General features: G+C 40.2%; 1 protein-coding gene and 1 long non-coding RNA gene across 2 annotated transcripts in view; both read left to right on the forward strand.

Annotated features, from left to right (window-relative positions):
* Positions 1-10,784, forward strand: part of LOC143032135 (uncharacterized) — a 76,229-nt gene extending 65,445 nt beyond the window's left edge. Inside the window, exons 2-3 of the long non-coding RNA XR_012967079.1 lie at positions 8,312-8,405; positions 8,942-10,784. This is a non-coding gene — a long non-coding RNA (uncharacterized LOC143032135). The remainder of the gene's footprint in view (positions 1-8,311; positions 8,406-8,941) is intronic.
* The window catches only part of LOC143032209 (uncharacterized), a 224,873-nt gene that overhangs the window by 65,716 nt on the left and 134,256 nt on the right, over positions 1-24,901 (forward strand). The window lies entirely within an intron of this gene.

A 24,901-nucleotide genomic window follows, 5' to 3' on the forward strand; every position in this document is an offset into this window, starting at 1 on the left:
GAGATGGCGTTGGTCTATATGTTATTATAACTGGGTAGGCTGGTGATGAGAGAAATACTGAGCCTAAGCGAAAACTAAGACACAGGCGACGCAACATACCAAAGACAGACTTCCTGTTGTTGAATTGAAGTACAGTTTGAACTTCTCTGTCACTTGAAATGCTTTTAGATGTACAACCACTGGATTTCAAGTGAGAGAGAATTTGAAACTACTTCAATTTAGCAACAGGAAATCTGCCTTTGCTTTGTACTGTGTCGCCTGCGTCTCAGTTTGTGCTTAGGCTGATACTAGTGATAACATTCGGAATGTTGGTGACAATAATGTTGTTAATGTGTATGTATGTGGTAGTTTACGGCAAAAGTATGGTAATGATATTGGGTTGATGGTAGTGGTAAGTCTTGAATAGGTATAATAGTTATGTTGAAACAGGAACCCTGTGTGGTTACTGTGATAGCGAAATTTGTGTGATAATAGGTGGGTGATGATGTTAATGTTTATAGTTTCATGGTTGAATTGTAGTAATAGCTCAGTTGGTGGATGATGATAAGGATGGCTGTGCTATTACTAACACCGTCTTAATGTAATCATAACGAGACCGGTTGCAGAGTAAGTAGATGAATGGACGGATAATAAAGAGGTCATTGCATTATATAGTTTAGTTGTTAATCAAACTGCTCGATCCCAGCATTGACTGCACCGTTAGCAAAGTTGTTTCTACTTCTGATACATACATACATATGCTAATAAGAAGCGGGTACGTGTGTTCACTTATACAAAGTAGACCACTTGGAAAAAGAAACTAACGAAGCAAAAAGTGCACTGAAGATGTAATATACGAAAGCGCTCTGCTTCTTTAGTTTCTTTTTCCAACTGGTCTACTTTGCATACATACATATACCGAGGGATTTTCCCCCCGTACAAGAGAGGTAACCAAAGTCAAAAAGCATTATTCCACTGCCACCCATTTCATCCCCACATACTCCACTCCCATTCACCACCCCTCCTTCCCTCTTTTCTTGGGTCCTTCTGGATGACGGGCAATAGTTTCTACTTCTCGAATAATTCATTAGACCCCTTCGGTTCTACCCACAGCTGAATGTAAATGTATGCCATTAACCTGAACGAAATACCTAAAGCGCGTCTCCTGATATAAGATGTCAACTGTTGCCCTCTCTTATTACTTTTTCTCTAGATATAAAACATGTTATCATCGTCATCGTTGTGATCATCATATATAATAATGATAATAACACTAGTAATAATGATAACAATAATATTGATAATTATATGAATAGTAATGGTAATGATAAGGCCAGCCTCGCTATGTACCAGTAGGTCTCATGATGTGCTCATCCGCTAAATTCCTTTGTACTCCATCACATCGCATCATTTGCAATGACAATTAGCCTGCATATTTAACGCCATCATTAACGGCCGTGATAGCAGCAGCAGCGTGGGGTCGTGACAATATACAGCATCGTGCCCCGCCTGCCTCAACGCCCCGTAGCTCTCCCGGTGCATAACAATAGCCTTCCTCTCTCAGTGTAATTACCAGACCAACAGACAGGAAACGCTACCGGTGTCATTGGGACGTTCGTGCGGCCCCTCGGGCGTAGTGATAATATGCGCCGCAGATCGCTGGGCCCCATTGATAGGGGCTCGAGGCCCTCCCGCCGTCGAAGCCTTGGCCTTGTGAGAGACCTTTCGGAGTCACGGTGCAATCCGCAAATTTGTAAGGTGAAAGGAAACAAGTGTGAAGGAAGTTGACCGTACACATACTTGGATATATGCGTGTACACACACACACACACACACACACACACACACACACACACACACACACGTACACAATGATAATTCGATAGTGCAATAGGAGACGACCTCAAGAGCATATCTCCCTTCTGTGTAGAGTATACTATAATTAGGTAAAGACGCGCGCGCACACACACACACACACACACACACACACACACACACACACAGTAATAATAATTCGACAGTACGATAAGAGACAGGACCTTAAGAGCATATCTCCCTTCTGTGTAGAGTATACTGTAATTAGGTAAACGCACGCGCGTGTTCTTTTTCGTCTATTTACCTGTTTTATAGCGTATCGATGTGACCATCCCTTCCTCGCTCCCTCTAGCACAGTGGTTCTTAACCTTGATGGAGGTACTGAACTCCGCAAGTTTCATACATGTATTCATCGAACCCATCGTAGTTGGAAAAATAAAATGTGTTTTTTTTTTCTTCTTCAAATTCAAAACATAGGAACTATATACTGTATTAGTGCACAAACTACCATGGATCATTTGCACACGAAATCACTGTGTTCAAAGAAGAAAATCAACAAAGCATGAATTTCACATAAAACAAAAATATAATAAATATTTACTGCAAATCAATGTGACTTTTGCTGTTGCCTCTCAGAGACAATTTCAGAAATGCGCCGAACCACCGAACCCCGAAAACTGACTCACCGAACCACTGGGGTTCGATCGAACCCAGGTTAAGAAACACTGCTCTAGCACTAGTTCGAGACTTTGTTGCGTTGCAGGTCCCGCGCCACCTCGGGACGTTTTTCTTGCGGGCGGGAAGGGCGTAGCTTCCTGCCAGACACACTTGCAAGACAAATGCAAGAGAAACATCACGAAAGGCGGGAGTGCAGCAGATAGTGTAGGCGATAAGACACCGGAAGGGGCTGCTTTGTGAATGACGGGGACGGTGGTTGGTATGAATGTAACTAAAAGGCCGTTTACACAGTCAAACTGTTTGTCAAACAAGTGTTTGAAGGGATGTTTGACAACGTGAATAAGGAATTTGGTTGTCAAACACGTTTGTCAAACGCGTTTGACGACCAAATACCCCATTCACACGATCAAACGTCACTTCAAACACTTGTTTGACATATCGGGTTTGACAAACCGTTTGGGCGTGTAAATGCCCTTTAAGTTGCTGCAGAGTGATGATTTTTTTACCATTTCTCTCGCGAAAGGGGTTATCACACTGGGCTTCCATGAGCTTCACCAGCGCCGACCGTTGAGAGTTCATTCGAGTAAAACGACTTAAGTTGCAATATTTTATTTTTCAAGTTTCCAAAAATCAAATTATCTTTCCGTCATATATATCAAAGCTGAATGATGAACTGAAAGATTGTAAGCCTGTACGAATGTTAGATATATTGTTGAAATGTACTTAGAGAAGTCTAGATTTGTGTAAGCGAAATCATATTGTAGTTATTCAAATGGAGGTTGGAGATAGGATGTTGGAGGAAAAATAGCCCAGTGTGATAACTCATTTAGACTAACTATTTTAGAGTTTGGGCATTGATACTTCAAGGACCCGAGGAAAAGGGCTCCACCATACCCTCATTTAGGTTTTGTCATCACAGTCATAGAAATAGTAGAGGGAACACGCACGCACACAAGCACACGTACACATGAAACAGACACACGCCAAGGCTAAAAAAAAAAAAAAAAAAAGCACTGCAGACCGGCACCCCAAATCTGGTGGGCAAGGAATTGAGTGTGCGTGTGTATGTGTGTGTGTGTGTGTGTGTGTGTGTGTGTGTTTGTTGGTAAAGTCCATTACTTATAGATTAGGCCATATATGGGCTATGCGCTTTCATCCGAACGGGTAAAGCTGTCGATCACGATTCCCACACGTGATCCATGAGCATGGTGAATTTTACACACACATACACACACGCGCTCACACACACATAAACACATACCTACAACACACACACATAAACACACACACACACACACACGAGTTAATTGGATCATAGTCATCCTGCACAGAAAAATGAAACTAGCGAAATATATCATAAACAAATTAACAAGTAATGAAATTAATTTGGAATCAAAAGGGAAATAAAAAAAATACGAACAAAGCTTGGACAAACTAAATTTACCAACCCTGGAACAAAGAAGAGATGGTTTGATAACCATTTACAGAATTATGAAAGGGATGGAAATTCTTGATTGGGATGACCTACTAAAATGGAACAGAAGAAATACAAGAGGACACGAGAAGAAACTTAAGGAAGACAGTTATAGAAGAGATCTGAAAAAGAATAGCTTTCCACGGAGAGTGATAGATATCTGGAACAAACTGAAAGAGGAAACTGAGTGCTAAAACTATACATGATTGTAAGAAAACACTGGATACGGAAAGATACAACAGCGGGACACTACGAGCATAGCTCTCCTCCCACAAAATACAACTAGGTAAACACACACACACACACACACACACACACACACACACACACACACACACACACACACACACACACACACCATACACACATGTACACGCTACAAGAACAGCGCCATTCAGTTCATAGCGGACATTATTAAGTCAATTTAGTCTAGTCCTAATATTAGCTCAAATTGTACATTATCACTGTGTTATGGTTAACTCAACAAATCGATTATCATTATTATGATTATTACTGTTATTATTATTATTATAATTATTATTATTATTATTATTATCGCACGTACACACACACACACACACACACACACACACACATATATATATTATATATATATATATATATATATATATATATACACACACACACACACACACACACACACACACACACACACACACACACACTGTATTTGAGGATAGGGTGTCTCATGTGTTTACTCTATATTGACTCTCCTTCCCCACTCACTGTAGAAGCACTTCCGTTCCATTGCTTTGGAGACAAATTTCCCATGGGGATCTATCCAGTTGTCCTTACGCCATTGCCGGACGCGTCTCCACCCCCGGGGGGAGAGGGAGAAATCCTCTTCCACGTTGTTTTATTCTCCCCCGTGTTTTTTTTTTTTTTTTTTTAAGCCGATGAGAACTTAGGTTTCTCCGAGCTAAATGAAATTTATAAGAACAGAAGAATGGAGAAGACTGCAAGAGACCATTAGGCCTACACTAGGTAGTTCCATGCCTCATTCCACCTGTCTCCCTATCCACAAAGTTATCTAATTTTCTTTTAAGACAACCAATTGTTTCAACGCTTACTACATGGTTACTAAGTCTATCCCATTCGTTAACCACTCTGTTGATAAACTAGATCTTGCTTATTTCCTTCACCGCCGTTATTCGGACCAAATTAAAAAAGGAAAAGAGCAAAATGATATTTGGGTGAAATGAGATAGTTTGCTCAGTGTTTGACCCAACATTGCACAGAGAGGTTTCTCTAAGCCAGGGATTCTCATCTTTTCCTCCATCATTAACCCCTTCGGCTTGATGTATTTGTTAGTGATGTGCCAGAACCAAAATTTTTACCGATACCGATACCGATATTTTTTTTTAGCATTTTACCGATACCGATACCGATACAGGAATTTAATGGGTTACCGATACCGATATTTTGCGCATTGCTCACAATGCCTTGTACTTTATTGTGCACTTTTTCATAAAGCTCTGGGATAGTTGTGTTAGAGATGTATTTCCTGCTTGGGATCTTATAGTTTGGTTTTAAGTGATTAAGGAGCCTAGCAAATCCCAGATCTTCTACAATAGATATAGGTTGACAATCTATTGTGATCATTTCAGCAATATATTTGTGTACCTCTTTTGCTGGAGCACTGTTGATGTCCCAAATCTTTTTGTACTGGAGAGTAGCTTCAAGAGTTGGCTGTTGAGATACCTGTTTTGCACTTGAACAGCCTGTTTGACTTTGACTAGAAGTTGAAGTTGAAATTTTTAGCTTTTTGGTAGGTGGAACATTTAAGAATGAGGCAAGTGTTGGGTTTGATTCAGCTGCTTTTTTCTGCTCCAATTCGGCATTTCCAAACTCATCAGGATGTTTATGTTGAAGATGCTTTCTAATATTTGTTGTTGTTTGGGTTTGCCTGTTTATTCCTCCTCTGCTTAATATTGTATTACAGAAATTACAGGATACTTTTGAAGAATCATCTCTGCATACTGTCACTAGATTCCATATAACACTTTGCTTTGACTTAGGCATTATTGCTAATTCTGGCAATTCTAATTGTAATTTAATAAATTTATCACAATATTGACTATCTGAAAAATGCAAGTTCAAATATTAAATATAAATAAATAATTACAATAAATAAATATTAAGAATGAGATCGAAAAGGGTAATAGGATAATAGCCATCAGCTAGCTCTCTTCTCTTCTTACATAAGACGCAAATGATTCCACAACCACATGGCGTGAAAGACACCCTTTACTTTATATATTTATATAATTATTTATTTGTTTCATGAATGAAAGTAATTTAACTTAAATTTTCTCTCAAGGTATCGGTATCGGTATCGGTATTTATTTTTCAATACCGATACCGATATACCGATACCTTCTATTTTACCGATACCGATATATACCGATACCGATAGCTTGAAAATAAACCGATATTTACCGATACCGATACCGATACCGAAGCTTCGGTACATCACTGGTATTTGTCCATTTACCCCCTTACTTCCATACAAAAAATCCATAACCATCATAAAGGGACAAAAAACGAGTTCCCTTCCTCCTCCCTCCTCTATCTTTCCCTTGGCGTACACACACACACACACACACACACACACACACACACACACACACACACAACTCACACACACACAACTCACACACACACAAAACACACACACACAACACACACATATACACATTTTTTAACCCTTGGCTAAGAATCACTGATCTAAACAGAATAAAACATTGACACTAACCTCTGCCACGTCTCTCTTGCACACTTCTCTATTTCATCCCTCCACCTGTTTGGTCACCCTCTTGCACACTTCCCATTTCGCGGCGTCCACTCAGTAACACACTCGCTCCTTCGCTCATCAGTCGGCCGCGCTAACTTACCTGCCCAATGCCTCCTCCTCTCTTTTACCGCCTCCACAATCTTTTAGCTAGAATGAAATCTTCAGAGTACGTTATCGAGCAGAAGGGGTTAAAAATGTATGTAAAGCAAATTAAACCTGTATTAAGAGGTACGGCTTACATTGTCTACCTGTCTGTCTATATAACCAAAAGATTTCATCACCCTTGGGAGGGCGTGGGCCAAGCCATGGACCCCCGCCCATCCAACACCCATTTGCTTCCCTTTCACCTTAGTTCCTCGTGGATGAGGGACCATACTTTTCTCTAGCCCACTGCTTAGGTCAGAAACATTGCAACAAGTCATACGACATCCACAGCAGTGCCCGACAGCGTAAGCTAGCTTACTCCCACCGTTTTATTTGTGTATATGTATTATATATATATATATATATATATATATATATATATATATATAATATATATATATATATAATGTGTGTGTACAGGACTTTCACACTAGTGTGGCACAGATAATTACAAAATTACCACAGCAGAATAGGAACTCGAAGACAGTAAATACTTTTATATCCAGAAGTACTATTTTCAAGTTTCTTTTCTCCTGTGATAATTTTGTATACACGCATGCACTCGATAATAGTGATAATAATGAAAAAAGAAACATGCATTCATCTAATCGTAACTGCCGCTCAGGCGTGGTGGGTACAGAGGGATAATGCGCCAAGAGAATCCTAAGACCAAATCTGTCACCTGTGGTTGGACACTCCGGGCAAGTGGTGTCCAGCCCGCCTATGAAACGTATAACACATGTCGTAATTCGTGAACGTCAACTCTGGCTATATGGGCGTGTGCCACGTTTCCCTGATGTTGATCCTATTCAGCGTAGTCTCCACAAGAGACAACCCTCGATGGAGGAGGAGACGAAAGGGACGCCCCCACAGAATTCATGGCTGGGGCAAGTTTGATCGAACCTGTCGAGAGTTGTTTGAAAAAAAAATGTAACCCAGAGTTGAATAACCTACTCCAGTTTATTGGTGTCTTAGATTCCTAGGGGTGTCTAGTGAACATTTCAGGTGGACATGCAAAGATCCATGCGGTGGCAATTTTTTATGACCACTCTTTGGCATCAACAACATCTTTCATGAGCTTTATTGTAGCTCACCAGTAAAATATAAGTAGTATCACTTTTTATAGGATTTTAATGGCAAGAAATAAAATTGTGAAGTCTATTTCATGATACCAGGTCAGTGTCATATGATTTCGGGTATTTTTTTTTTTATACAAATTTTTCAGCAATTCCTGAAGAGACAGAATTTTGAGTTCTAAATCAGAGATTAATATTTCTTATGGTTATCTTGTATTTTCAAACATTTTATATTCCTCCTTAATAAAATGTCCAAAGAGCTTAAACTGATTACAGTGAAATAATGACAAGTTATACCACCAAAGGGCATATTTAGACATTCTTCCACAGGTGCTGCCCTCTACAGGGGATTCCCTGATGATGTCATAATGACCTTACGGATCATGTGACAGAGCTTTCCCACTTGACAATTCAGCTGAAGAAGGTAGGTACTCTGATAAATGATCAATATAATGTTTAGAATAGGGGTGTTAGATGAACAAATGAATTTTTGCAAGTGGGAATGGAGTACCAGGAATGAGAAGAAAGACTTGAAAGACTTCCAGTTTTCAGTGTGAAGAAAATGGACCTTAAAATCAATGATGCATTTAGATTTACACTTGAGACCAGTAATTATTATTTTTTTATTATTTTTTTTTTTTTATCTGTATTGGTCCTTTATTTCCTTCATCTCGCATATTACTATTAGGCATCAAGTAATCTGTATACAGGTACCCTGGTCATATCCTCTATTAGATATGTTAATATTACTCACCTCTATATGTCACCAATATTAAAACTATAATTCCTACAGTCCTCCTATTTTTAATAGGAGTTCTCAATTCATTCTCACTTAATTTTCTGTAATTTGAAACCTCGTACATATATGACATCCTGCTACATACATGTAAATATGACATCAAGCAAGACATAGTTATTGTAAGGCTCCTACTATTGTATTTTTTCTTTCTTTTTTTTCAGATCATGGCAGAGAGCTTGAGTCGGAATAATTATTTTTTCCAACTTAGCATTACAATCCTAAAGACAAATTATTAACGTCTGGGTCAGAGAGAATCAGAAGTGTGATATCAGCAAGTCAAGCACTTGGGAATGATCTCTATATACTGTTTATCAAGGTTCACAAGAACTGTTTCAAAATATACATGAAATACCAATATTAGGGCATATATGAAGTCATATACCCGTACAAGTTCTGAACCTGAAGCAAACTGACTGAGATCAAGCACACCAGGCCTGTTGGACTTCAATCAGCACTGTTTGTTTTGCCCTGATGTGTTCCCATGTATTGTAGATTATGACCCCAAAGTACTAAAAGAGCGTCGCATTAAAGCCTATTAAGTATGTACTGACATTAGAGGCGATGGTTTGAAACTGAAGGATGTTGTTCTGAAGCAAAGATGGCCTAGGCGAAACAGTTCGCATACATGTGTTAGGTGCAGGAGCAGGCTTGCACCTCATCAAACCCAATGAGGAGGATCTTGATATTGCAGTTGACAACGTTGCCAGTCAAATTCGTCTAGAAACCCTTACCTACAAACAAAAACGCACAACATACAACCTCAATATTAACAGGGATTTAACTTGAGAACCAATCAAAGAAATCTTGATGCATTCCTTGAAAAGATGTCAACCACCAAAATCCTACATTTGAACTGTCATACAACGGAAACAAGGGACAAGTAGGGTACATTTGCTGTCAGAAGACATACCTCCTCCATCTAGGCAAATTGACCCAGAAGTTACCCAGAATAAGATGCAAATGCCAAGTTAGATCTTCCATTAACAGCTCAACATCACACACTTAGCATAGTTGGTGTGGAATATGTTCCCATAGAGATACATCACGGGAAACAAAAAGTTGATCTGAAATCTGAACAGGAAGAGGCTGATGAAATCTTGGTCAACTTGCAATTTTGGCGACACTACAAGGAAAAAAATGTGCGAGTAGTTTCAGAAGACATTGATGTGATTATTATGTTAGTACCTTTTTATCATGCCATGTCAATTGCAGTAAAACTCCTTTTATCCGACCTTCGAACATCCGACTAGTCCAAACATCCGACTTTTCTTCAATGTCCCAAGTCGGATAAAAGTTGAATTTGTCCAAACATGGATTAGGTTATTTCCTTTGTGTGTACCTGCTATGGAGAAATTGTTGCTAACAGTAGTCAGTTCACAAAAGGGAGGCGTAAGATGTGGAAGAAGACTGCCAATTGCTTAACTAAGCAGCTTTGCCTCCTACATCAGAAGCTGAGAATGAGAACATTAAAAGAGCACACTTGCAAACTGCAATATGGAAGTGTGCTTACAAAGGAACAAATCCAGGCATGACTATTACTAAACGTGACAGGGAGGTGAAGGGGGGACCGCTCATGCTATTACTGTACCATAAGCTACTAAACTTGGACCAGATGGAATTCTGAAAATTGTTCAATGTGAATGGAAAACAGGTTGCAAATTAGACATGTTAGTCCTGATAGTGATGATGACTAAAAGTAGTAAGTACATGTAGTAAGACTAACACTAGTCAGTCTTGAAGTTTATGCCAATTATTATTGTTTGTACTACAATCAGTAGGGAATATAAATATTAACCATTATGATGTAATACTTTAACTCATTTGCTTAAACAAGTAATAGTTTACAGTGTTTGAAATGTTGTAAAATTGCATATTATATGAATTTGGATCTCAACATTCCTATTCTATGACCGTACATAAGTCAAAATAAATTGTTGTTTTTCCCTATTTATTACTTGATTTGTTTGGCTTAACATGAAATCACATGAAGTAATCTGAACCTGAATTTTATTTCTGTTCCTTGTTCAGACCCTGCATGTTGGTGATAGACCCTTCCCGATTACATACTACCTTTTTATAGTGCATATACAACTTAGTTTTGTATTATATAATCCTTATTTTGACCCCCAAAATAACCCTAAATCTTATGACAGACCAGAAATCATGAAGTGGACTTCACAATAATATTTCTTGCCATTAAAAATCTATAAGAAGTGACATTACTTATCTTTTAGTGATGTTTTAATGATGACCCACCATAAGGGTCATGGAAGAAGTCATCGACCCCAAAGAGGGGTCATAGAAAATTTGCCATAGCATGAATTTTTGCACACCCACCTGAAATGTTCACTAGACACCCCTAGGAATGTAAAACACCAATAAACTGCTCTAGGTTATTCAATTTCGGGTTCTGATACAATTGAACCTGACTAGCTGCATGAGAGCTTGCTCAGAGAGACCGTAGGGACTGGCGCCGACGTGTGGGTGGAGCACCGCGCTCCGTATGTCCCCAATTAGATGATGATGAAGTTATCGTAGCTGATGATGGGTGATATCCCAGGCTGGGCTCGCTGGAGGTTATTATAGTTCCGGAAAGAAACAGATTTCAGCTGAGGTCATTGAGAAAAGAAAGGTTGCATGGAACAAAGGTCGTTTACGAGCGTCTAATGGTAACTCACCAGCGAGTGGCTTTGTCACAGGAACAAATGGCTTAATGTCAAATATATACTATTGTTGCCCACCCAATTCGTGCACAGATGTTCTTTGAAGTGGATGACTTGGTAAGAATAATTAATCTCGATTAAAAAGGAAAAAGGATATATGTATTTGTATGCAATTATGTAATTCGGGAAACGACTTAAAAGTTCACAATGGCCGTATCGGTTGAGTTTGTTTAAGCCTGATGCTAGTTTGAATGCAAGTGTACCTCTGGAGGGACCATGATAATATTTGTAAAATAATTTGTATGATTTGTTTTGTGTAAATTTCGTTTTGACTTTGACAATGACATGTTTAAAAAGGATCGGGTATATTATATATTTTTATCCTGGGCATTCCTTTCATCTCTTGTCTACCAAAAGAGTATTTAAACTCGGGCCTTTAACAGAATGTCAGACATTTGTGATACAATGGACTGACCCTGTACATGAACTCGGACATGTTCTCATGTTGAGTTCTCCAAGTTTGGAGACTTGTTTGAATTAAACTTAAACGGCAATATAACATAATCCTCCTCTTGTCTCTTCCTCCTTTCCTTCGTCTTTCCCTCCTTTCCTTCCCATCTCCCTTTCCCGTGATGAAGGAGATTGTGCAGTACGCAAGGTCTTTAAGGGAGTTTGGGTTAGAGGGTGGAGCAACAGGGAATAAGGACATTATGGAAGATTGCATTGTACACAACCATGCACGCCAACAACACAATATACACTCTGTAAGGGATTTGCGGGAAAACCCCGTTCCAGCCATGGCGTTCCTCGGAGAGACGGGACTACTCGGCCAGACAGTGTGGGGAACGACAAACACAACAACAATAAAGAATTAAAAAAAAAAAAAAAAAAAAAAACAACAACTGGAAAGTAGTCCATTCGGGTGGGCAAAGGACAAGAGGAACCACAAGGCATTGGGTGTTGTGGAAGACAATTAAAATGTGTTAAAGAGTTGGAGGGGAGGAAACGAGTAGGGAGAAGGCAGGTGTCGTGTCAAAGGAAAAAGTACAGTGAGATAGTGTGAGTTGCAGGGAGTGTGTGTGTGTGTGGGAAGGGGGTGGGGGTGGAGGAACAAGGTAATAAGGCTGCGGAAATGAATTCGGCATTAATGACGAGAAGGACGGTGACGTCATGTGAATGAATGACGTAAAAATGGAGGAGAATGTGGTACACGGACCAAAGGAGACGGGAAGTTGTTCTGGCAGAAGATGCGGGCCGTGTACCTCCTTAGCCACCGAAGAAGGTCACGCACAGCTGACTGAAACAGCTTGACTGCAGCCGGTGTAGTATAGTTCATCCTTAGTGGTCCACTTCAGGACCGGCCTATCCCCTGAGGACGATGGGGCCTGTGTACCTCACCACGGTGGCTTAATCCAGCTTGGTAAGGTTGTATGTATGGTGAAATCTTCAGTCGGTGTAATCAGGTCGACCATACTGATTATGTGCTAGCATATATATGCATCACGAATCTACTACGTACCTGATGTCGGACGTTGTGGAGAGGGGTTGAGAAAAACATGAAATTGCGATGTACCTCGGGGTTTCGAACCCGGACCCTCAACGTTCTGAGCTAGGAATGTTACTTGCAATACTGTGCGGCGCTCTTTATATATCGTATATCACAGAAGGTTATGGCCCGAAAGAGGCTTCTGTCCATAAAGATGGCGTCCAGGTCGGGGTCCACTCCTTTGCTCTTTGATAAAATCACCACGTAATTTACGAAGTCTATACAGTGTGATGCTGCAGTATAAAAGGCTTAATGCTCTATGTATCATATAAGAAGGGACCAAACGCCTTATTAGAGGGAGAGATATTGTGATCAGGGTATGTAAGTGCCATTACCAGTGACGTATTTTTCATTATAGGCTCATAATTTGATATATACATTATACTGTACTGTATATAAAAGATATATATAAGGATACTTCAAATTCTATAGATTTGCTTCACACTCTCCCTCCTCTCTTTCTCTCTCTCTCTCTCTCTCTCTCTCTCTCTCTCTCTCTCTCTCTCTCGTCATACACATTCATTCAGCTTTGGTGGGGGGTGGGTGCGAATTTTCGATGGGTCAATACCTGAATGCAGTGGTGCCCCTCCAACTTTACCTCTTGGCTATAAGAAGAAAAAATGTGTGTCGCATCACCGTGGTGACGAAAGGGTTCATGTAAAAACATACACATTCCCTAACTAGTGGTGATCAGTGTTTAGATTGAGGGGTTAAATCACCGAGGAGATTATATATTCCAATTTGAATCCTAGATAGGTCCAGCTGAAGAAGCATATAATTCTTAAATCTTGGAGTCCAGGTCTTTTATTTTCTCTGGTGGGCTAAAAATGAACTAATTAAAGTATGGAACTATTAAACTCGAAACAATTCTATGGTGGGACTAAAATGCAGCAGCTGTTGACAACATGCTCTACTGTCATGTTAATGCCATTACCGTAATTCTATTACGATTTAGAGTGTGGCCGATCGAGTGAGTGAGGTGTGGCGAATCGAGACGGGAGAGGGGAGAGCCGAAGATGAGTGTTGATAAGCGCGACGAGATGTCCGTATCCGACGTCGCGTGGGTAATTATCAAGGGCGTGGGACTACATAGGAAGAAGAGGAGGAGGAGAGGGAGGTATTAGTGAAGGAAGAAGAGGAGGAGGAGAGGAGGTAGTAGTGAAGGAAGAAGAGGAGAGGGTGGTAGTAGTGGAGGGAGAAGAGGGGAGAGAGGTAGTAGTGAAGGAAGAAGAGGAGAGGGAGGTAGTAGTGGAGGATGAAGAGGAGAGAGAGGAAGTAGTGTAAGAAGAAGAGGAGGAGGGGGAGGTAGTAGTGGAGGTTGAAGAGGAGAGAGAGGTAGTAGTGGAGGATGAAGAAGTGAGAGAGGTAGTAGTGGAGGGAGAAGAAGAGGAGAGGGAGGTAGTAGTGGAGGAAGAAGAAGAGGAGGGGGAGGTAGTAGTGGAGGAAGAAGAAGAAAACCAGTCGAATGATGGGTAAAACCAAAGGAGTAAAGAAGAGGAATAGGGTGCAGAGGGGGAAACCAAAATATTAAAGGAGAGGAATAGAGGAAGACGACGGTGAAGGAAAGAGATGTACGACATAAGACATGGTTTAAGAGTGGTACCATTTACATAATATACTTTTGGATATATGTCAGCTTTACATATTAGTTTCCCTTCTCGTTTTAACCGGAGCAGAATATACGTGTGCCGCCATGAAAGAGTTGATTTTGCTGAAACATCCACAGGTGTGTTTGTGTGTCAAAATACACGAGGTACACGTGAAGTCTGTTGCTTATGAAATTATTTTTGTTCTTTGATATTTTTGTTGATATGATATGGACTTAACGAAACACGAGTGAGCAGTTAATGCATTTGTCAGTGGAGACTTCACAGTTCATAAGAACGTAAGAATAAAGGAGACAACACTAGGCACCTCCATGCCCATCAACACCAATCATCCTCATCCATAAAGTTATCTAACCTTCTCTTAAAACAATCATTCATCGCTCACTACACGGTCAATAAGTATATTCCATTCCTTAACCACTCTATTGGTAAACCAGATCTTTACGTTTGCAACCAGTAAGATAATTTGTTTTGCTGATAGTTCACAGGTGTTAGCTTCATACATACATACATACATATATACATAAATTTGCACGCAGCCGAATACCTTCTGGATATGTTGGAACTCGAATAGCTAAATTAGCGGTCGAGAACGGTACCACTGTATGCATGCACACACACACACACACACACACACACACACACACACACACACACACACACACACACACACATATATATATATATATATATATATATATATATATATAATTGTGTGTGTGTGTGTGTATATTTATAGTTTTATATATATATATATATATATATAGAGAGAGAGAGAGAGAGAGAGAGAGTTATATAATTATATAGTCATTTGCTGATACCACTGCTTTTGTGACTGATTTTGAGGAAAGATTAAATCTGTCAATCACTGAGATTGATTGGTATGTGAGAGAGAAAAAGTTACGAATGAATGGGCAAAGGTAAAGTGATGAGATGCAGTTGGGTGACAGACTTAAGAAAGTGGAATTAAGTGTCTGGGGTCATATGTTGTGAATGGAGTGAGTGTGGAGGTGAAATGCAAAGTGAAGAAAGTGTCTGGGTGGAGAGAAAGTTGTCACGAGGCGTAATGGAATAGGTTGGATGATTTGAATGGTGTTTGGGAAATGTTATGCCTTTCAAGAATGGATAGTAAGCCTAAGCGCAAACTGGGACGCTGGCGACACAGCATAGAACAGTCTTCCTACTGCCGAACTGAAGTAGTTTAAACTACTCTCTCACCTGAAATGTTGAGGTAGTACATCTAGAAGCAGTTCAAGTGAGAAGTTCAAATCGTACTTCAGTTCAGCAACAGGAAGTCTGCCTTTGCTCTGTGCTGCGTCGCCTGCGTTGCCTGTGTCGGCTGCGTCTCAGTTTGTAGAGATCTAGAGAAGAGGCAAAAAACTAGGTTGGGAAGAGAGCTGTCGGGTTAGGTAGAACAGAAACTGTTGAAGCGGTTCTGGCATGTGGAAAGAATGAGTGAGGATAGATTAAGAAAGATGGAATGGATATCAGAAGTGGATGGATTGAACTTGAGAGGAAGATCAAGAATGAAATGGATGGATGTAATGAAGATGGCTTTCCACGCATGCGGTATCTTTGTTGAGTAGGGGAAAATGCAAAAGATAGAAATGATTGGAGGGAGATTGTGAATAGACGAAGAAACAACGCGGCCCCACAATTTGTACATCATCTTGCAATCGTCCAGGTGCTCAGGTTTCAGATTACATTGTTAAGAGAACAGGTGTTGGGATGAAGTGTTATGAATACGGGTGTTACGTTAAGGACTCGTGGGACACAGGTGGCGGGGCGTGAACGGAAGTGTCCATCCTCCTCCTGGGCGCGAGGTGTTCCTGATCGTATCTCTGCAGCCGCCGGACGGACGGAGGGAGGGAGGGAGACGGAAGGAGGCGCCGACGGTGGGGAGGGAGGCCAGCCAAGAGGCCGATTCCCAAGCAGCGGGTGGCGTGCAACCATGCTAGGGGCTTGTGTGTGAATGTGGCTAACTGTAGCAATTGATGTGGAAGTATCCGCAAACACGCATATTACAAGCATGCATGCACATACCTATGGACACACATACACATACACGCATGGACGTATACTTGTGTGCGCACAGATTCGCGTAGAAACACACACACACACACACACACACACACACACACACACACACACACACACAAAGTATATACATGAATACATATTGATAGTTGTGTGCGCGCGTGTATGTGTACGTGTGACTGGATCATAATGCATGTACTAATATCCTTATATAGCCCTCCTCTTTTAACTTCGCAAACAAACAATGCCCGAAGTAGCACCTGGTGTCCAGGAAGTCGCTGACACGTTTGACCCCTTCGGTGCATTGACGTCTCCAGGTCTCCCCTCCCACCCTCCCGACTCTTCGTCTTGTTTTGATAATGACAAGACTAGTATAGGGTGTCGCTATCTCGAAGAAACTCTAATATCGACCTTGCAATGTCCCTTCAGGAGAATAAAACTTGTTTGGCAGTTAGAAGGCAGGATAGATAAGATGGGGGAGAGGGAGGGAGGGGGGAATTTGGGGGTTTAGTGTAAGGAAAGAATGAAATGGAAGGAAGTTAGAGTTATGATAGGTGTGGGGCAGACCCACTTGCTCGGTTATTTTTTATAGTTTCGTGGACTTTTTTTTGTTTGGCAGGATAGGGTCGGTAAGTTGTTGATGTAGCAAGGGTGTTGATACAGTCAGCGTGGTAATCAACTTATGGAGTTCTGTTGCGTGCCACACGAGAGCAATCTCATTCTGGCCAACAGTGGACGAATTGACTCATCTGACAAGCGTCAGTGAATGCCACACGTTGATTTCATTCAGCCGAGGGAAACTGTTGGGAAAGGTCAAGGTTTACTGAAGAAGAAAGGGGTGACGATATTATACCACCTTAATCTCGGAGGTCCAGTAAACTGGATTATTTAACTTCCCTAGTTAAACCCGTTCCTCTCTCTCTCTCTCTCTCTCTCTTTCGATCCTTTTCCCTCCATCCTTTCCTTCTTCCCTTCTTCTCTTCTTTCTTACTCTTAATCTTTCTATCTCTCTTCTCTCCTCTCTCTCATTCACACGCACACACACACACACACACACACACACACACACACACACACACACGCACACAAAACGTTTCGTCTGTTGCATTTGATAAGACCAGTACGTACAATTTGATTGCTAACGTGTACAATACAAGACAAAGGTACTCTCGCTTTTGATTGATTGAACTGTGCAATTATAGCAGCTTGACACTTGTAGTGATGCAGTGTCATTCACAGCAATCCCATGTATTGTAGGGCGACCTTTACATAGGTATTTTTTCTGTATATGCTGAGTAATGAAAGTTATATAGTGTATGGTGGGTGAAATTCAGAAAAGAGGAATATTTTTTAAAATACTGAATAAAAAATTAACGATAAATAGAATATATACTTTTTAGTAATAAGTAAATAAATAAATGAAATAACCAATATTCTGCTGTACACGTGTATTAATATGTATCAATTATATTTAGAATATAATGACAGCCTGTTATGTTGTTGAGGCAGTTTTCATTGTATTGAAAAAGGAATTCTGTATGAAGAATCGTTAGGATGAAGGGGTTATCATACAGCCTTTTTTTCTCCAACCTCAGATTTAGCTGCGGTACCGTCTACCTCCAACACTTGTTCTGCCATAAAATCACTATGCCATATATATATATATATATATATATATATATATATATATATATATATATATATATATATACATATATATATATATATATATATATATATATATATATATATATATATTTTTTTTTTATACAATTTACACATAATGACATTTGATATGCAGGAGGAAAATTATTTTCCACCAGGATATTGCATTCCTTCCCGAAAACTGTGGGCTGAAAATCTGCTCCACCAGTCTGATGAAAAATCGCTCAGTGTGATAACGCCTTTTACTTGAGAGTACTATGTGGTTTTAGGTATGACCCGTCACTGATGGGGTTAAAAGTGTACCTGTGAAGCCTTGCAACAGGGGGACACACTAGACATCATGATTTGTGGATAATATTGAGGAAAGGTACGTCCTTCGGTATGAAGGAATTTGGAGACGCCCAGCCATTGCAGAAGCTTCTTGCATTAATCAACTTGTTTACGTATTTATTGATGTATTTATTTTTCATCAGACTATCTTATGAACCCCGTATTATAAAAGCACACTCACTAGAGTGGCATGGTTTGGATATTATTTTTTCATTTAAGGTCAGATGAGTTTATTATTATTAATATTAAAAAAAATTGCTTGCTGGCCGAGCGTTTAGAGCGTCGCCACTTGCGGCAGAATTCAAGATCACGGCAGTTCGAACATGCCGCCAGCGAGTTGGACCAAGGGCATGGTTCTTTGAATTCCCCACTACAAAGTCCTCTGTAAGGGGTACCGTCAAAGCCTTCTGATAAAGGGAGTTCGCGGCGTTGAAGAAAATCAGTCATCATCAAATGAATTTATTCTGAAGTGAAGGATCCCTTGGATCGGAGGGACACAATTTGTGAAGGAGGAGAGGATGGGGAGGAGACCTTTTTCCGGTCCTGTCGAAGACAGGAGGACAATTGGCATTCCATTATAGGTCCGGAGGACTGTCGCGATCTTATCGGGGGCGTAAACGTACGGTTTTGCGATGACGCGGTATATTTCTCGAAAGGGATTTTTCTTTTTTCTTTCGTTTTATTGGCGTCGGAGTCTTTGTCCCGTTTTTTAATGGTGGAAGGAACTCGCATTAGAGGAATTATATTATTTTTCATTATTATGTGTTTGTTTATTTTCGTACAGGGTTATTTCCTCGAATTTATGTGTTTGGGATATTTTGATTTATGACTTTTTTGTGAACATTGATTTATGTAAACGCCTTTGCAATATATTTAGCGTTAACGTGTATTACTTTTATGCACGCATATTCACTCGCTCGTACGCACACACATACACAAACATGCACGCACGCGCACACACTCGCTCACACACACACACGCACGCACGCGCGCGCACACACAAACTAGATGTTGCGAGATACAAAGACGAGTCACTACGAGCATAGCTCCCCGTATAATACAATTAGGTAAATACACACACACACACACACACACACACACACACACACACACACACACACACACACACACACACACACACATATTCACGCGCGCATAAACTTTTCTTGTTACAACTATGTTGGTTATTCTGATGATGCTGATATAATCAGAACGATAACATCGGAGTTGTTTATTATCAATAATATACTGATTTTAGAGCGGACCAGCGTCCATATCCTGGGACGCTGTACGACCTAAGGGTGTGAAAAATTGCTGCTGGTCATCTACTTTAGTCATCGTATGTATAAGACGTATGCTAGCCAGCGTGATGTCAAGTCCAGAAACTTCGTTTAATGGCTTCATCATGTTGATGTTTTTTTAGATCCTTGTTTGGCAAACACCAGCTAATTCCATTCAGCTGGTGGATGACCTCGTGGTCTAAAGGTGGCGGCACACTAGGCATTTCATATTAGCATGCTACTTGCTTTTGCTACTTCGTTTGAGTAGAAACTACTTCGGTTACGATCTTTTGTTTTTCAAATTTCCAAATGTCAAATGACTCTTGCGTCATAGAGTGAGAAGCTGAATGACGAACTAAGAGAAGTAGAACCTATACGAATGTTAGACACATTGTTGAGATGTTCTTACGGACGTGTAGAATATTGTAACCAAAGTCGTTTCTACTCAAACGAAGTAGAAAAAGCAAGTAGCATGCTAACCTGATTGAAATCGGCTGAATGTTGGCCAGTAAAAGTATGTAAAGTACGTTACCGTGTTGAAAGCCTGTATCCTCACATAAGAATGAAGGAGACTGCAAGAGACCATATGGCCTACACTAAGCAGTTCCATGTCCATTGCCACCTATCATTCCCGCCCATAATATTTTCTGATTTTCTCTTAAAATAACTAATAGTTTCAGCGCTCACTACATGGTTACTAAGTCTATTCCATTCGTTAACCAGTCTGTAGGTAAACCAGTTCTTGCCTATTTCTTCCTTAAGTCTAAATTTGTCCAATTTAAAGCCATTACTACGAGTCCTACCCTGCTGTCTTAATATGATGACCTTGTCTGCAACACCCTTGTTAAAACCCTTGACCCATTTGAATACCCCTGTTAGATCATCCTATACTCTTCGTCTTTCCAGAGAGTACGATTTTGTTGCCAAAGCCTGTCTTCGTAAAGTAGATTTCTGATCCCATATGTCATTTTGCTAAATTTCCTCCGTTGTTAGAAAAGCATTAGGTCAACGAAAACCAGCGCTTCTATTGTTGGGGAGAGTAGGGTGCCGAAAAGGTGAAGTCCTAGGGATGTAAAGGCGAGGTTCAATGAAGGTAGCAGATTTTATTATTATTATTATTATTATTATTATTATTATTTTTTTTTTCAAGGTGATTCCCCAACCATAAGATATTGTTGTGGGGTTATCACGGAGATGATTGAAGTAGTCTGGCGGTAGCCAGAATAAAATTAATTGTATCACTAGGCACGGAAGGTGTTTGTTATGATCTGCCGTAACCCCGTTACCACGGAAATGAAGAGAGAAATAGCGTGACGGCCGCCGGCGTGGAAGGGAAAGCACTACCCGCTACTGTAACAGGGCGGCAGCTCGGTGAATAGAATCGTTTGTTGATAGCCAAAACAAAAGGATAAGTGCAATGTAGTACAGTTCGAAGTTTTAACATTAATTTTTAGATATACACTTAAGCAATATGCTGTAATACCTGCCATTTATCTCATATTTTTTCATTTGTCATTATTCATTTATTTACTACCTGTTTTATTTATATTATTATTTACCTTGTTTTATTAGTTATTATTTATTTATTTTTATTTACTTATTCATTTATTTATTTATTTGTCCACTTATTCATTCATTATTGGGCCAAAAGGTCTCTTGTCGGCATGATCTTCCTTTGTAATCCTTTATAATCCTTTGAGATGGCCTCAACTCTATCGAGGGATTTGGTATTTGACTGAATAGAATAGTTCGGCGTTAGCACTGATGAAAGGGCTAAGTGACACTTAATGCAGAAGGAGTTAATGATACAAGAAGTATTAAGCGCTTGTTGACACAAGCTTCCCTTTGTCTTTGCTCTGTACACGAAATTCTTCTTAAAGATAAGGGCATAGCATGTTGCTTTCGGTGAATATGCATGTCTCATATATTTCATGCCTACATGTATATCCATGGCCAGGTATATGTGCTTAATACGTGTGTGTGTATGTATTCACCTTGGTCTTTTGGATCGCGTGTTGGACTCGTGATCGATAGCTATTTCCCTCCCGGAAGAGAGCTCAGAGCTCGTATGACCGATCTATGACCTTACACACACACACACACACACACACACACACACACACACACACACACACACACACACACACACACACACACACACACACACACACAAACTAACTCCCCGCCCACGAGAGTCGGACTAACGATCCGAAGTGCAGCGATACCGAAATAATTTCGGCCCTGGGCAGGATTCGAACCAGGTACTGCCGCACCTCCGTACTGAAAGACCAGTACTCTATCAACCGCGCCACCGAGTCGTGTGTGTGTGTGTGTGTGTGTGTGTGTGTTTCATTATCTCGTCAGATCGGTTATCTAATCATTCTTGAAGTAGCACCTTCATTTCCCACTCCACGCAATCACCCACTCAGACGGTGCCACTCGTCGTCTGATGGCTAACAACCCCGGATGCAGTTAAGTCTTCAACACGGTGACGCACCCAGAAAGACTTCGTTTCAAGCAGTCCAGAGGGGTTTCGTTCTGTTGGGGTTTGACCCGTGAACATAGCGGATGTGGGCCGTTTTGGCTCATATAATTGAGACGTCCAGAAACAGAGGGGCATCCCCGCCACTTTTGCTGGTTTCGAGTTGGGCGAAATTCTGCTACTGCGTTCTCTTGAAGAATTATTTCCATCGTCCACAGGGATTTCCATTCCTTGAATAAAATCATCTGACGGCAGTCAGAACAATTAAGTATACAGAAACTAGAGCATCGTTTCATAAATTAGGGTGCTGAAATGAATTTTAGCGGGAGCTGTGAAGCGTTGAATTCATCCCGTTACTTCACTTCACTTTCCTTTATCCTTGTAGTAATCAGATGTTAACTAGAATTAGGGGGTGCTAAACTGCCTTGACCTGACCTCAGGGATGACCTCAGGTTCGGAAGAGGTCAAGAAACGCTACGCTAGAGGATATCTTTCCAATGAAACAAATCGTCTTGCGGGAGTTACAGTAGCAGTAACATTCGAATAATTAGCCAAAAGGACTCAACTCTTGAGCATGTCACAATACGACAGTCAGAACAGAAGTAAGGACTGGAGACAGGTTGTTTATATATTTCGACTGCTAACTGCAGCCCTCTTCAGTAGTGAAGAGGACTGCAGTTAGCAGTCGGAATACAATATATAGACAACCCGTCTCCAGTCTTTTCTTCTGTTCCAACTGTGGTATTAGTTGTGATTTATTACTACATTATTCTTCAGCGGTTATGATTATGTGTAATGTGTATATTTGGTAAAATTTCAGAATCACGTAAACACGGATATTTAACTTGAAACTTACGTTGTCCAATAGCTCCTAACCTAACCTAACTTTGCCTAAGGTGACCATTCCATAGAATAAGTGGATCCTTCAAATGCAAAAAAGAAAGAATTGAAAATTGTGTTTGCTTGATACTGGAATAGAACAGTATTTCTTTTTACATAAAAGCATAAGAATGAAGCAGACGGCAAGAGACCATAAGGCATACAATAGTCAATTCCATGTCCATTACCACCTGTCATCCCCATCCATAAAGTTGTCTAATCTTGTCTTAAAACAACCGATAGTTTCAGCGCTCACTACATGGTTACCAAGTCTATTCCATTCATTGACCACTCTCTTGGTAAACCAAGTCTTGTTTATTTCCATCTTAAATCTAAAATTCTCCAATGTAAATCAATTACTGCAAGTCGTGTCCTCCTGTCTTAATATGATGACCTTGATTGCGTCACCCTTGTTATTTTTATTTATTTATTTATTCTATTTTATTTTATTCATTTATTTATTTATTTATTTATTTTTTGCAAGACCTTGATTAGTCTTTCGTTGTTTGTTTTATTTTGGGTAATATCAGACTCGTTCAGCTGATGGACAGACTATACAGTTCCTTTTGGTGTTTACATTACAGTTTTTACAAGAGGTCATCATAGTGAGACATCAGGTAGGACTCACAGTAATGGGTTTAAATTGGACAAATTTTGGTTTAAGAAGGACAGGTAAGACCTGGTTTACCAACAGAGTGTTTAACGAATGGAATTAAAAGAAGGTTTAGATAACTATGGATGAGTGTGGTTGGTGGTAATGGACATGAAACTGCTTACTGTAAGCTTATGGTCTCTTTCGGTCTCCTTACATTCTTACATTCTCCTCGTCTAGGAGAAACCTCGCTTGGCCTTACAATCCTTTGTATGCGATCTTCCGCTCACTGTATTCGTTGACTTCACACAAAGATTCCGGTGCATCTTTAATTCCAGTTAATCTTTGGCTCCTAATTAACCTCTTGGGTGCCGACTAGAACGAAAGCTTTGAAGTTTGCACTCAGTCGCCTTGGAAGAGGTAATCGATATTGTGCGGGACGCGCCTCTCTTCAACGTCAAGCGCTAGCTTAAATAGACTGTGCAAAGCAGGACACTCATATTTATATATATATATATTATTTATTTGTATTTTTATTATTTATTTATTTATATTTTTATTATTTATTTATTCATTTATTATCTATTATAAAGTATTGTTATTTTCTGTTTTTTATTATTATCCTTTTTTTCTGCATCCAACCTAGTTTTGGACCAAAAGGTCTCCTGTCGGTATGCTCTTCTTATGTAAAATCCTTTGTAATCCTTTGTGACCTTGTTATCATTCTCACTCTCCCCCCGCCACTCTTAACCCTGTTTCCTATGGCCGCCCCAACACCTTATGGATGCCCCCCCCCATAGTTACCCCCCTTTCGATAGCTAACCTCCCCGTTACCGTCCCCCTCCCCCTTAACTGCCTCAGCCCCATAACTACTACACTCCCCATAGTTGCCATTTCTCCATATCATTTATTTATGTATTTTATTTATTATTTACATTATTATAGTTTTTATTTATTCATTTATTTGTTTATCAGTATTATGTTTTTTTCCGCATCCGACCTAGATATGGACCAAAAGGTCTCCTGTCGGCATGCTCCGC

This window comes from Oratosquilla oratoria, chromosome 13 (assembly GCF_046742065.1).
Source record: "Oratosquilla oratoria isolate Oo_2021 chromosome 13, ASM4674206v1, whole genome shotgun sequence".
Lineage (NCBI taxonomy): Eukaryota > Metazoa > Arthropoda > Malacostraca > Stomatopoda > Squillidae > Oratosquilla > Oratosquilla oratoria.